Source organism: Bos taurus, chromosome 21 (assembly GCF_002263795.3).
Source record: "Bos taurus isolate L1 Dominette 01449 registration number 42190680 breed Hereford chromosome 21, ARS-UCD2.0, whole genome shotgun sequence".
NCBI classification, from domain to species: Eukaryota; Metazoa; Chordata; class Mammalia; order Artiodactyla; family Bovidae; genus Bos; species Bos taurus.
The window spans coordinates 27,972,617-27,986,627 of record NC_037348.1 but is presented as its reverse complement, the minus strand read 5'-3'; the positions used below and the strand labels follow the sequence as shown (position 1 = coordinate 27,986,627).

At 46.0% G+C, this 14,011-nt stretch overlaps 1 protein-coding gene across 12 annotated transcripts in view; it reads right to left on the bottom strand.

Moving 5' to 3' along the window:
* Window positions 1–14,011, bottom strand: part of APBA2 (amyloid beta precursor protein binding family A member 2) — a 138,740-nt gene that overhangs the window by 108,545 nt on the left and 16,184 nt on the right. For 2 of the 12 annotated variants that reach the window (XM_059879045.1, XM_015459238.3), the window contains exon 1: window positions 651–751. The exons of the other annotated variants lie outside the window; for them this stretch is intronic. The gene's annotated coding sequence lies outside the window, so the exon portion shown is untranslated. Of the gene's footprint in view, window positions 1–650; window positions 752–14,011 lie in introns of those variants that run through there. 12 annotated transcript variants of the gene reach the window in all.

The window sequence follows — 14,011 nt, the reverse complement described above, 5'->3', positions numbered from 1 at the left end:
AATTTGATAATCTGGATAAAATAGACCGATCCCTTAAAGACATGTACTGGGCAAAACTCACAAGAAGAGAAACAGACAAACAGAACAGCCATATGCATTTTTAAAATTTAATAAATAATTAATAACCTTCTTAAAAGAAATCAGCAGGCCCAGATGGTTTCTCTGCTGAACTGTACCAAATGTTTAAGGAAGGGATGATACGATTCTCTACAATCTATTCCAGAAATCAGAAGAGGAAGAACGTGTCCTAACTCATTCTCTGAGGCCAGCATTCCTCTAATATCACAACCTGGCCCGTCACCACCCTAACAGTAAGGAGGCAACAGCGCCACTCAGACACCCCCATCGGCAGAAGAGGACCCGGTGGGTCTGAAAGGAGAGAGAAAAGGTGACAGGACACGCATGTCTGCTCTGCGTGGCTTGTTCTCTGGGAACGCCCAGAACTCGTCTTTTTCATCAATATGTCAAAACAGAAAATAGTGAGAAACAGGTGCCACTGTCCTAGAGCTTTTGCTGGAGAAAGATAACAGGGAGGAGGCACCTGGCTGGACGTCCACCCTGCCCTCAACGGGCACATGAGCACAGACACTGAGATGCACTGGCACGTGGGACCTGGCAGGCAGCGTGGTGACCCTACTGGTCCTACTCACCGAGAAGCTACAGGCACCCCCGGACCCTGGGCCATCCGCAGGTCAGTCCTGGCCTCGCCATGGGATCCCCCCACAAGAGGCAAAGATGATGGATCCTCTGGAGACTGAAATGGAAGAGCACATGGGCATCAAACAGCTGAGCACACACACAGACTTCTCGGGTGTAAACAGAAGGAAGTTCTCCAACGTGGGTGCCGATCATGATCACACACTCAATAAAGCTCCCTATTGTTGTTGTTTAGTTGCTCAGTTGTGTCCAACTCTTTTCGACCCCACGGGCTGTAGCCCGCCAGGCTTCTCTGTCCATGGGATTTCCCAGGTAAGAATACTGGAGTGGGTTGCCATTTCCTTCTCCAGGGAATCTTTCGAACCCAAGAATCGAACCCATGTCACCTGCATTGCAGGTGGATTCTTTACCACTGAGCCACCAGGGAAGTCCTCCAAAGGATACTCCTTAAAACAGGAAGAAGCTAACCAGACATGGTCACAACCAATGAACCAGTAAAATAAAAGGTTGGTAGTCTATGTCATTATGCTTTGATCAAGACCCATAGAATATACAATGCAGAAAGTGAACCTAACTGTAATTCAGTTAATAATAATAATAGTGCATCAATATCGGCTCATCAGTGGTAACTAATGCACCATACTAACGTCAAGATGTTAATAACAGGGGAGATGAGGGGAGTAGGGGTTACAGGCCATCTGGAAACTTTCTGCTCAATTTTTCTGTAAATCTAAAATTGCTGAAATAATGACGCCTCCTAATTTAAAAAAATACGCTGATTGATATTTAGAAGGCTGAATGGAAAGATGGATATAACTGAGAAGCCGATGGGTAAACTGAAAGATGGAGCTAAGAGATTTTCCCAGAATGCAGTGCAAATAGACAATGGGCAGCAATCCCAGGGCATGTTTTTCCTGACTTTGATGACAGCCACTGGGCTCCAGGAGCATCCTTCCCTACCCCCAAGGGCTCTCTCTCTCTCTCTCTCCCCTCAAATTGGGGAGCTTTAGCAAATTCTCAGGCTTTTGGTTGTTCATCTCATCTTTCTCCAAGACTGCTTTGGGGGAGGTGGGGGGACAGCACAGGAAACCTTAGAAACCACATCAACCTTTGCCTGGGTCCTCAGCCTCTCCCAGGCTTCCTTAGTGACTCAGACGGTAAAGAGTATGCCTACAATGAAGCAGACCCGGGTTTGATCCCTCGGTCAAGCAGATCCCCTGGAGAAGGGAATGGCAACCCACTGCAGTATTCTTGCCTGGAGAATCCCAAGGACAAAAGAGTCAGGTGGGGTACAGCTCAGAAGGTTGCAAAGAGTTGGACATGCCTGAAGGACCAACACTTTCGCTTTTGACTGCTCCCAGACTGTGGTTTTCCCAGTTCATGGCCTGAGGGAAAACCACACTCTCTTTATTTAGTTATTGGTGGTGAATTATTTCTTCACTGGTTTTGACTTAAAAAAAAAAATTATTACTTTAGAAGGAGTCCTAGTAAAGTCTTTCAAAAAAGCAATTCTGCCTTCTCTATCAAAATTTAAATATGCATATCCTTTTACCCAACAACTGTATTTCCAGGAGGACTCACATATATATGAAATATGTGAGTATAGGGATTTTCCCTGCAGCAATCTTTTTGAAAACTGGAAGCAACCTAAATCCCCATAAATAGGAGAATGGTTAAATAAATTAGAGCAGGGCCCATAAGCTGGAGTACTCTGAGACTTATTTTTTAAAGAGGTAGCCAATATGCACCTACCCAGAGAAATCTTAAAAGCCTAGAACTGAGTGAAAATGGCAAGTTAACTAAAAAGTATGTGTTGTGTGTGTTTCTGTATGTGTCTGCGTGTGTCTGTGTGTGTGGATCCCAGTTACAGACGCAGCAAGCCAGCTAGACAATGTATACACATCTGCAAGTCCAGGTATGGACACAAAGGCAAACAGAACAGCCCAAAAGGGCTTCCACCAGTGCTTGGCAGCACTTCCTCTGTGGGCAGTGGCATGGACACAGGAGACGAGGCCACGTGGGCATCGCTTTTACTCTATTATACACATGCTTCCTCGTTGGATCTTTTACCAAGGCGCATTTCTCATCCTGCAGCATTCAGATGAAACCCACAGTCTGTGCGTTTGAGAGTTTCATATTCTGGCTGGGAGGTGCTGGCACCAAGAAAACCGACCTTGGGGAAGGGCAGCCAGGAGGGAGGGAAGGAAGCAGGGCTTCCCAGGGGGATGGGGAGGAGCACACAGGCACTCAAGATTCCTCAGGAAGGAAGGTCACCCCTGGGCAGCAGGGATAAGAACACACATAGCCCAGAGTCCAGGAACAGAAACACAGGGCAGGCAGGCAGGGACCAGAGACAGGCAGCACCCTCTACCGCTCTAGATCCAAGCACCTGCAGCCCTCACACACCAGGCCCATCATCCTGCTGCCCTGCCCACCCTTCGGCGTTCCCCACAAAGGGCAGGGATGCTGTCCCAGGAGGGGTGGACCCGTGGGATTTAAGCTTGGCCTCTGAGCAGGTGAGCAGAGCCCACCCCTATGTCTGGAAGGTCCTGCCTTCAGTCCTGGCCCAGAACACAGCAAACTGCAATGTAAAACATCCAGTTTATACGGGACAAGACTCAGCAGTCCTGCCTCCAACAGTGCTAATATGCTGGGTACCAGAACACTAGCTCCATGGCACATGGCAGATGGTGCTCGGTCACTGTGGAGCGTGGCGCGTGGTAGGTGTTTCAGAAGCACTTGCTGAATGATGGGTTAATGGATACATGGATGGATGTCACATGTCTTTGAAATCTTACAAAACACCTAACATACATTTTAAAAGTAAATGCACACACAAGATACTCAAGGTACCTCTGAGCAAAAAGCCCAGAGAACAATGGATAAAGATCCAGAGACACTGGGACCGAGGGCCCATCCTCTGACATGCCTGCAAACTGGGAGGACTGCCCTGTAACCATATGAGGGTGCCCAGATGAAGTGAAGCCACCCCCCAGTCCCCAGAAATTGAAAGAGTAAAGAGAAACAGCTTCCAGAGGGTGCCAGACGGGAGTACCCCACCCACCCAGCTACCCAGCCTCCTCACCCACACTCGCCTGGGTCACTAGCCGTCAGCTGGAACTCGGGCTTCTTACGCAGCTTCACCTCTGCGATGCTGGGCGGTCTAGGGTTGGACGTGAGTTGTGAATGAAGCCGGGAGCCTGGCCCGCCCCCTCCCAGATTCCAAATCCTTGTGTCCCTGAGGCCACAGCTTCTCCCTTCAGACTTCAAAGAGCAAAGGACAGATCTGCGCATAACCCATGCTTCCTAATCTGGGGATATTCTCAGAAATAGCAAGCCTCTTCTCTGGCCCTTCCTGGAAATAGCCTGGCTCTTACATGTGACAAAAGGATGCAAAGTGGTGTCTCCGTGATCTGAATATGAACACTGGAAATACTTCCAGGTCTTCCAAATGGCAATAAAAATATTTTAAATAATTTAACGTCAGGTCCATTTAACAGAATTCGAGGTAGCTCAGGCAAATACATGAGGAGAGGAAAGAGAGGAGCAATGAAAAATTCTAATGGATAGAGCGATATAAGTAGGACTGAGGGGAAAATCACTGCATAGCCACAGAGGATTCCCAAAGACGACATTCTTGAAATCTCTTTTAAAACAGTATGATCCTAGCATCCCACAACTCCAAAATACTCTAGCAAAGCCTGTCTTCAGCAGCTTGCAGAAAACATGCATGCTCATTATCTTCCTTGGAATGGCAACAACAAGGGAGCTCTGATTCTATCTTTCCAGCACGGGAACTGCCAGGAGTCTCCCATGCGCACCGCTGACAGCTCCCTTTCACATGAGAAGCAGTTGTTGTTGTTCAGTTGCTCAGTTGTGTCCACCTCTTTGTGACCCCATGGATTGCAGCACGCCAGGCTTCCCTGCCCTCCACTATCTCTCAGAATTTGCTCAAATTCATGTCCATTGAACTGATGATGCCACCCAACCATCTCACCCTCTGCCACCCCCTTCTCCTCTTGCCTTCAATCTTCCCAGTATCAGAGTTTTTTCACAATGAGTCAGCTCCAATGAGAAGCAGACTCACGTCCAGATGGGCTCAGGGCGGCAAGCAGACTGCCCACCAAGCTGCAACGGTGTGGGGTGGGCAAGGGGACCATCGTGGCAGCCACCTTTTGTTTTTTTAAGTGGGAAACATTTCTGAATGGCTTAAGCAGGATGTATTCTGATGTTTAAAGCTCTATTAAATTGAAGAAAGAGAAAGAATCCATACCTGGCTCCATACAGAACAAGGGAATATCACTAGCCCCCAGATTGTCAATGAATTAAACTCCTTCCCTGATCCTGCAGAGCAGCCCTGGGTCTGGGCATCTTATCTCTGTCAAGCAGGCCGATAGGCAAGCCACTGCCACATGGCCCCACATGAGCTGCAGATGTCAGCAATGCGCTATCTTCTTTGTTCAGGGGACACAAAGCAGTCCAGCACTGGTGGCTGTGTTCTTTCTTCCCAACAGGACCTAATTGGCACTGTCCTTCTCTGGTGTCTGGTCTCCCTGGACAGAGCAGGAATGCAGCCAACAGAAGCCAAACTATGCAGCTCACAGGCTCCTCCCTGGCTCAGTCAGGCCTCAGTGCACTAAGCTCCCAGCTCAGGATGCAGAACCCAGGCACAGAGGGTCTTCTGCATCTAAAGGTCTTTATATGAAGTCATAATTTTTTTTTTTTTGGCTGCACCACATGGCATGTGGGATCTTAGCTCCCCAACCAAGGATCAAACTCACATCCCCTGCATTGGAAGGCAAAGTCTTAACCACTGGACCTCCAGGGAAATCCCTGAAGACAAAATTAAAATCACATCTTTTTACAGTCCTATTTAATTTTACAGTCCTATTCAATGCTTCTCACTGAAAAACCAGAAAATGCAAGTTATTCATTTAGTGACTTCCTTTTTTAGAAAAGAATCACATATATGAAACTTGAGACAGTCCCTAAAAATCAACATGTATGATCCTTGAAACTCTAAATATCTGAATTTGAAATCATTTCCTATCAAACCCACTCAATAGAATGCAAACTATTTCAAGCATATATACCATTATTAGTGTATAATAGATAGAAGGAATATGAAACTAAAATTTCAAATGCATGCAGTTCTGTAAAAATGAAAAGAGAAACCTTGTTTCATTGCTATATGCAGAATCTTCAAAGATGATGTTTCAGAAACCAGCCATGGCTTTGACATTTATGTAAATAAATCAGTGACTTCTGTGGTGGTCCAGTGGTTAAGACTTCATACTTGCAATGAGGGGGCCCAGGTTCGATACCTGGTCAGGGAACTAGATCCCACATACTGCAACTAAGAGTTCACACGCTATGCTAAAAAGATCCTGCATGCTGCAGCTAAGACCTGGCACAGCCAAATAAATAAATAATTTAAAAAAAAAGAAAACAAATCATTGTGATGTACTGGGACAAGGTCTATGAGAGGATAATGGTGAGAAAACACAAGACAGAAAAATAAAGTTGGAAGACTCATGCTGCCTGGTTTCCAGAGTTACTGTGAAGCTACAATAATCAAAACAGTGTGGTGCTGGTGAAAGGATAGACAGATAGATCAATAGACTACAGCAGGGAGCCCAGAAATCACCCCACTTAATAATAATCTACTTATCTTTGACATAGGAACAAAGGCAATATGATGGAGAAAAGATGTAGTTTTTTTAACAGACAGCCATGGGCAAAAAAATGAACCCAGACACAGACTTCAGATTCTTCACAAAAATCAATGGATCCAAGACCTAAATGTCAAAAACCAAAGCTATAAAAACTGAAAGACAATGCAGCAGAAAACTCTAGATGAACCTGTGTTTAGCAATGACTGTTTTAGATATAACACCAAAGGCATGATCTATGAAAGAAGGAATTAATAAGCTTGACTGCATTAAAAGGTAAAGTTTCTGCTCTATGAAAGACACTGTTAAGAGAATGAAAAACAAGCCACAGACTGAGAGAAAATATTTGCAAAAGACACATCTGATAAGGGATTTGTTATGCAAAATATACAAAGAACACTTAAAGGTCAACAATAAAAAAATAAACAACTCAATTATAAAATGAATCAAAAATATGAAGACACCTCACCAAAGAAGGAAAGAGCCAATAACTATATGAAAAGATGCTTTTAATTTGGGCAATGCAAATTAAAACAGCAGTGAGAAGACACAGAGAACAGACTTGTGGGTGCCAAGGGGGAGGGGTGGAGAAGCGATGAATTGAGAATTTGGGATTAGCAGATGCAAACTTTTATCTATAGGATGGATAAACAACAAGGTCCTACAGTGTAGCACAGGGAACTATATTCAGTATCCTGTAATAAACCATAATGGAGGGACTTCCCTGGTGGTCCAGTGGTTAAGAATCCACCTTCCAATGCAGGGGACATGGGTTCAATCCGTGGTCGGAGAACCCACATGCCACAAGGCAACTAAGCCTGCATGCCCCAACTACAGATCTTGCACACCAGAACTGGAGAGAAGCACGAGTGACATAACAGAGATCCTGTGTGCCACAGCTAAGACCTGACACAGTCAAATAAATAAACATTTTTTTAAAAGAATGAAAAAGAATGTGCGTGCCAATGCAGGAGACACAGGTTCGACCCCTTGTCTGGGAAGATCCCATGTGTCACAGAGCAACTAAGCCCGTGCACCACAACTACTGAGCTTGCACTCTAGAACCAGAGGATGGCAACTATTGAGCCCACGTGCCACAACTACTGAACTGTGTGTGCTCTAGAGCCTGCGCCCCACAACAAGAGAAGCCACCACAGAGACAAGCCCTTGCATCACAACTAGAGAGTAGCCCCCGCTCGCCACAACTAGAGAAAGCCCACATGGCAACAAAGACCCAGCATGGCCAGAAGTAAATGAATAAATAAAAGGATTTTAAAAGGAGACAAAAGCTGTTATTAAATGAATAAATAACTTTTACCACCGCCATCAACAACAAAAAGCCAGCAACGAGATACTACTACATATCTAACAGAATGGCCAAATCCAGACCCTGATGACACCAAGTGCTGTTGAGGATGCAGAGCAACAGGAACTCTCATTCACTGCTGGTATCGGTGCGGCCACTTGGGAAGACAATTTGGCAGTTTCTTAAAAAGATAAACTCACTACTCTTACCACAGATCTAGCAATCTTACTCTTTGATATTCTACTTCCCAAAAGTTGAATATTTATGTTCACACAGAAACCTGCACGTGGTGGTTTACAGCAGTTTTATTCGTAACTGCCAAACGTGGAAGTAAACAAGATACTTCGGTAGGTGAGCAGATAAAGAAACTGAGGTCCACCCAAGGCAGTGGAATATTATTCAGCACTAAAGAGAAATGAGCCATCAAGACATCAAGAGCTTCCTTGGTGGTTCAGTGATAAAGAATTCGCCTGCAATGCAGGAGACCTGGGTTTAATCCCTGGGTTAGGAAGATCTCCTGGAGAAGGGAATACTGGAAGAAGAATCTCCAGTATTCTTGCCTGGAGAATTCCATGGACAGAGGAGCCTGGCGGGCTAGAGTCCATGGGGGTAACAGAGAGTCAGACACAACTGAAGTGACTGAGCACACAAGCACATAGCTGAATCACTGTACTATACACCTGAAACTAACACATTGTCAGTCAACTATACTTCAACTAAAAAAATAAAATAATGTATGTATTTTTCAAAGCCAGACCTAAAGGGAAAAAAAGACTGGTAACTCTCTTTCCCAATCAACATGAGTGGTGTGCTGTCGAAGACTGGAGCACAGTCCAGGTGTCCCAGATGGAAAGTTCCTTCACAAGCAGCTCTGTGGACAAGAAACACTCCCCCCAGCCCACTTCTTTTGACACAAAAGACACTGACGGCTGCTGTTAAGATGCAAGTCACATAGGCCGAGGCAGTACTTTAATTTACTGCCTACCATTAAGGTTTCAGCAGGAATTACTGTGCCAGACACTGTTAACCCACCAGTCCCTGAGCTCTTCTCATTTCCTGCTGGGTGTTGTTGGACACCTTCTGCTGCAGCTGCCACCCCCGCCCTGCTCATGTGAGGACAGACACCTCCGACCCCACCTATCACAGATTGGTCAGTCACTGGCTGTTGCCAAGCCCTGAAGAAATGAGACGAGTCTTTCACTCAGACTGAGTAACACACTACAGCAGGGGCCACATTCCCTGACCCCGACTTCCTCACGCCACTGCCCAATCTTTTTCTTTATTTCTGACTTTAATTCTTTGGGTGAGGACTTACCTGGTGGTCCAGTGGTTAAGAATCCACCTTGCAATGCGTGGTATGTGAATCCAATTCCTACTCAGGGAACTAAGATTCCATGTGCTGCAGGGCAACTAAGCCCGTGCACCACAACAAGAGAAGCCACCACAATGAGAAACCCGTGTGCCATAACTACTGAGCCCACACACCACAGCTAGAGCGTGTGAGCTGCAACAAAAAATCCCACTGGATGAAACGAAGGTCCCCAAGTGCCACAATGACTCAACATTCTGTAATAACCTATAAGGAGAAAAATCTGAAAACAATGGATTATATACATGTATAGCTGAATCAGGTGCTGTACACCTGAAACTAACACAACATTGTAAATCAACTATGCTTGATTTAAAAAAGAAAAAAAAAAGACAAACCCTGTAGGATTCTGCTTATACAAGGTCTCTCGAGTAGTCAAACTCGTAGAGACAGGATGTAGAACCTTGGATTCCAGGGGCTGGGGGTGGGGGAGATAGGGAGCTGGTGTTTATGGGGACAGGGTTTCAGTTTGGAAAGATGGGAGCAGTTTTGTAGGTAGATGGTGGTGATGGCTATACAACGAAGTGAATGTACTTAATGTCACTAAACTGTACACATAAAAATGAAGTGGTACTTCTATGTTATGTATATTTTATCACAATATAAATAACTAAAACAATAGATGCCTTTCATGTCAGAAGACAGAAAGGGGCCCATCAGCCATCTCATCAGCCGATTCTCACAGGATGCTTCTTCTGCCCATGGAGAAGTCCCAGGCCTGGGGTAACCCAAAGAGAAACCTCTGTCTAAACAATAACTTTGGTGGAATTGATACCGAGCAGGGCCCTATGGGGTCCCTGGGCACAAAGCCATTCTGTGTCCCCCATTTCCTTGATTATAGGAAACAGCCTTCATTCAGCCTCCATGACCTTCCCTGATTTCCAAGGGGCATATTCAAGCAGTTGTTAGTCAGGGAAGGAAGGGGATGCAAGACCTGGAAGAAACAAACAGTCAAGAGAAACAGTAGTGCAGAATTGGAGCAAGGTCCTGATTCCCCATCAATGGATACACACAACAATATCTTTGAGCTGTTCTGCAGATACTGAAATCCCTCCAGGTGGGAGAAGTTAACAGTTAATGATGGTATGCTACCCACAAAAGCATGTAGACTCCAGAACAGTTGGGACCTGAAGGCCGATTCCTTCAGGATGCTGATTCCTGCTTACCTTACCACCAGCCCATCAGAAGAATGTCCAGGAGCTGATCACACTCTCTTACTATAAAACTTCTCACTCTCCTCTCCAAGTTGGGACACATGGTTTTGACAGCATGAGCCTGCTGTGTCCCCCTTTGCCTGGCAAAGCAATAAAGCTCTCCTTTTCTACTTCACCCAAAACTGTCTCCAAGACTCAATTCAGCACCAGTATACAGAGAAGCTGAGTCAAGAAGCACCACTGTCAATGAACAAGGAGCCAGAGTCATTCCAGGAGGATGAGGTGGGAAGCAGAGCTCTGAACGGTGAGGAGCCAAATTTCTTGTCAAAATCAGGAAGAACTACAAGAATCTCACAGGAAGCACCATGCAGGGGGTTCCAGAAAATCCAGGAGCTCCAGCCTCATCCAGGAGCACAGTCCTGCACTCACGGGGTACCTGAGAGAGGCCAGACGTATAATTTATTTATTTTTCATATTTATTTTTATTTACTTTTCTTTTGATTGCTCTGGGTCTTACCTGTGGCATGAAGGATCTTTAGTTGCAGGCATGAGTGATCTAGTTCCCCGACCAGGGATCAAACCCAGGCCCAGCATTAGGAGTGCAGAATCTTAGCCACTGGACCACAGGAAAAGTCCTCAGAGGCATAATTTATGAATGCACAGGAGGATATTTTTACCAGTAGTAAAGTGGATTTTTTTTTTTTTAACAACATTAAGACTTTTTAACAGACTTGGAAATGAAAGGGATCCTGTCTGTACGGGTCAAGACAAGATTATCTTTCTGACACTTCTGAGGCTCCATCAGGATTGGTTCAAAGAGAAAACCCACTGTCTCTGGCATCTGCTCCTCAGGAAAGGCAGATTTTATGGCTGAAAGGGCCACCAGGCTCTCCTGAGTTGAGCAGCTCATATATTCTTTAACCCTGGAACATTTCACGAGCCAGCTATGGGGAGAGACGGTGACCTTGATCATGGGATCAACGGTTGACTGTGGGATCCCTATGCTCCAATGTCAGTGAAATCAAACAGTTTTGTTACAGAGAATGGCCAGGCCCTGCCAGCTTCTCTGGGACCTGTGCCTCCATCCCACCTGGCCCTCACCTGCCTCTGCATCCCCACGAGCATCTCTGGCCATCACAGCAGCCCGTGAAATACCGCTCTGCCTGGCCAAATCAAAACAACTCAGCACTGCACACAAAATGTTTCTGGACAAAATGCAGCAAAATAAAAGCTGCACAGGTCCCAAGTCCAACCCAGGCCCCTCCTTTACCCTCCTTGCCTGGGCCACGGTAGGCCTTTCCCTCGGAGCACGCAGGTGGCTTCAGACCTGAGCCAGGATACATCATGGGGCCAGGACCATGAAGCAGGCTTCAACGACACATTTTCCATTAAGCGAAAGAAAAGTGGGCAATTGTGAGCAGCCATATGAATGTAGTGAAATGCTGTCACAGTCCAATCATTGGAAATAAAACCCATCCCATTAGGAGCACTGTAATTGCAGCCCATTCTGCTCCAGATAAAGCTGATGGTTGGAAGATAATGGCTTAAAATTGAAAATCAAAGAGCTGCTCCTCAGTGATTCCCAGGAAATGAGGTGCACACAAGAAGGTTTTACACCCACCCACACAAAGACCTGCCCCCAACCCACACAGAGAATCCTAAAGTCACCTTAGATTTCAAACTTTCAAGTAACACACAAAGATATAAGTAAGTAAGTCCTTAACAGTATTGCACTAGCTGAGTTATTGTTGTTCAGTCGCCCAGTCATGTCCAACTCTTGCAACTCCATGGGCTTCAGCATGCCAAGCCTCCCTGTCCCTCAGCATCTCCCAGAGTTCACCCAAGTTCGTATCCACTGCATCAGTGATGCCATCCAGCCATCTCATCCTCTGACACCCTCCTCTCCTTCTGCCCTCAGTCTTTCCCAGCATCGGGGACTTTTCCAATGAGTCGGCTCTTGGCATCAGGTGACCAAAATACTGGAGCTTCAGCATGAGTCCTTCCAATGAATATTCAGGGTTGATTTCCTTTAAGATTGACTGGCGACTGAGTTACCACACTTTAAGGACCGCACCTATCCAGGTCGGGGGGGATCTGACAAAGCTAACCCCACCACCATGAAAAGCTGCCTGCCCCTTTTCATTTCTCAGAATACAAGTTCCAGGGACTTCCCTGGTGGTCCAGTGGTTAGGGCTCTGCACTTTCACTGCAGGGAGCATGGGATGGATCCCTGGTCAGGGAACTAAGATCCTGTAAGCCAGTAGTAAGCCAAGTGGTGCCACCAAAAATAATAACAGCTAGAATACAAATTCCAGAACCCATCCTAAATTGGAAGGTCCCAACAAAACAGAACTCCTATCCCACTAATCAGGGAAACACATTATTCTCAAATAACAGAGCTCACTAGCCCCCTGGTGTCAGACCTCACTCATACTTATCTCCCACCCAAGGGCCTTGACTTGTCATCCATTCCCACATACTAGGGGCCACTTTCTGTCCACAGCAGCTGTCCCGTTACTACCCCTTGCTATCCCTCCAACCAGAGCTGCTGATACCCCAGGGAAAGAGTGGGTCTTTTTGCTAGATGCTCCCCCACGAAAATACGACATGGCTGGCCTGGTTCTGCCTCCTACGGCTCTGAAGACACCACAGAAAGTCCTGCCGATTCCTCCCACTGGGCATTCTCCTGTGAGTGGAGGAAGTGATCCTGAACAAGGCCAGAAACGGGGTGTCAGGGACCGCAGTGGGGAGTGGGTTCCTGGAAGATGGGGCAGCAAAAATCCAAACACTCACAGCTCCAGCAGGCTCTAGAGATGCAAGATCTTTATTTGAAGGCAATATTTGAAAACCAGAGATGCTGTATCTCTATATTTTAATTATAAAATAATAGAAATAATAATGAAATAATACACAGAAACTGCAACTCAGAAAATAGCATGTACCCAAAGAAGGTTCAAAATCATTCCTGAATGTCAGAATCTTAGCAGTGGGGACTTCTCTGGTGGTCCAGTGGCTAAGCCTCTGAGCTCCCAATGCAGGGAGCCCCAGGTCCAATCCCTAGTCAGGGAGCTAGATCCGACATGCCATAACTAAAGATTCCACACTCCGCAACTAAGACCCAGCACAGCCAAATATATAAAATAAATGAAAACAAATAAATAAATGGAGAAAATAATTATTTTTAAAGAATCTTAGAAGTGACAGAGACGCTCACGCTTGTTTACACACAGTGCCACAGACCTGGAGGAAGGGAACCGCGGCAGAGAGCAGCAGGCCTCCTCAGCCTCCCCCACTCGGACTGGACCTCCTTCGGGCAACTTCTTTCTGTCTTTTAAGACTCTCAGGATTTCAGAATGAGGCTGAGTAGACAAGCACTTTAAAATTCCTTACCAGGAATTCCCACAGACTTTGCTTTCATGCACAGGAAACAGTCCATTTTCCAAGCCCTTGCCTAAAAGTCCCATTTGGGGGAACTGATGTAGATTGTTCCATTTTGGGTTCTTCAACCAGAGGAAATTTTAAAATTCTTCCTTCCAGCTCAACAGAGCGAATCCAGAATCTGCTGCCTCTGAGAAAGGAGGACAAAGACCCCCATGGGGCCTCAGAATTGGGCAGCAGCTTCTCCTTGGATTTCAAGGGCAGCCAACAACATCCGTCCGTGGGGACAGAACATCAGCCAAGCATCTCACAGTGGTGACCACCCTGACCCATGCACTGGGGCGGTCCTGGGTGGTTCAGGAAGAGGGTATGGCATCAATCCAATTTGCCAAACCAACAGAAAAATAAGATTTTCCTTTTTAAATTTTTGGCCACATACTGTGGCATTTGGGAGCTTAGTTCCCAGTCCATGGAT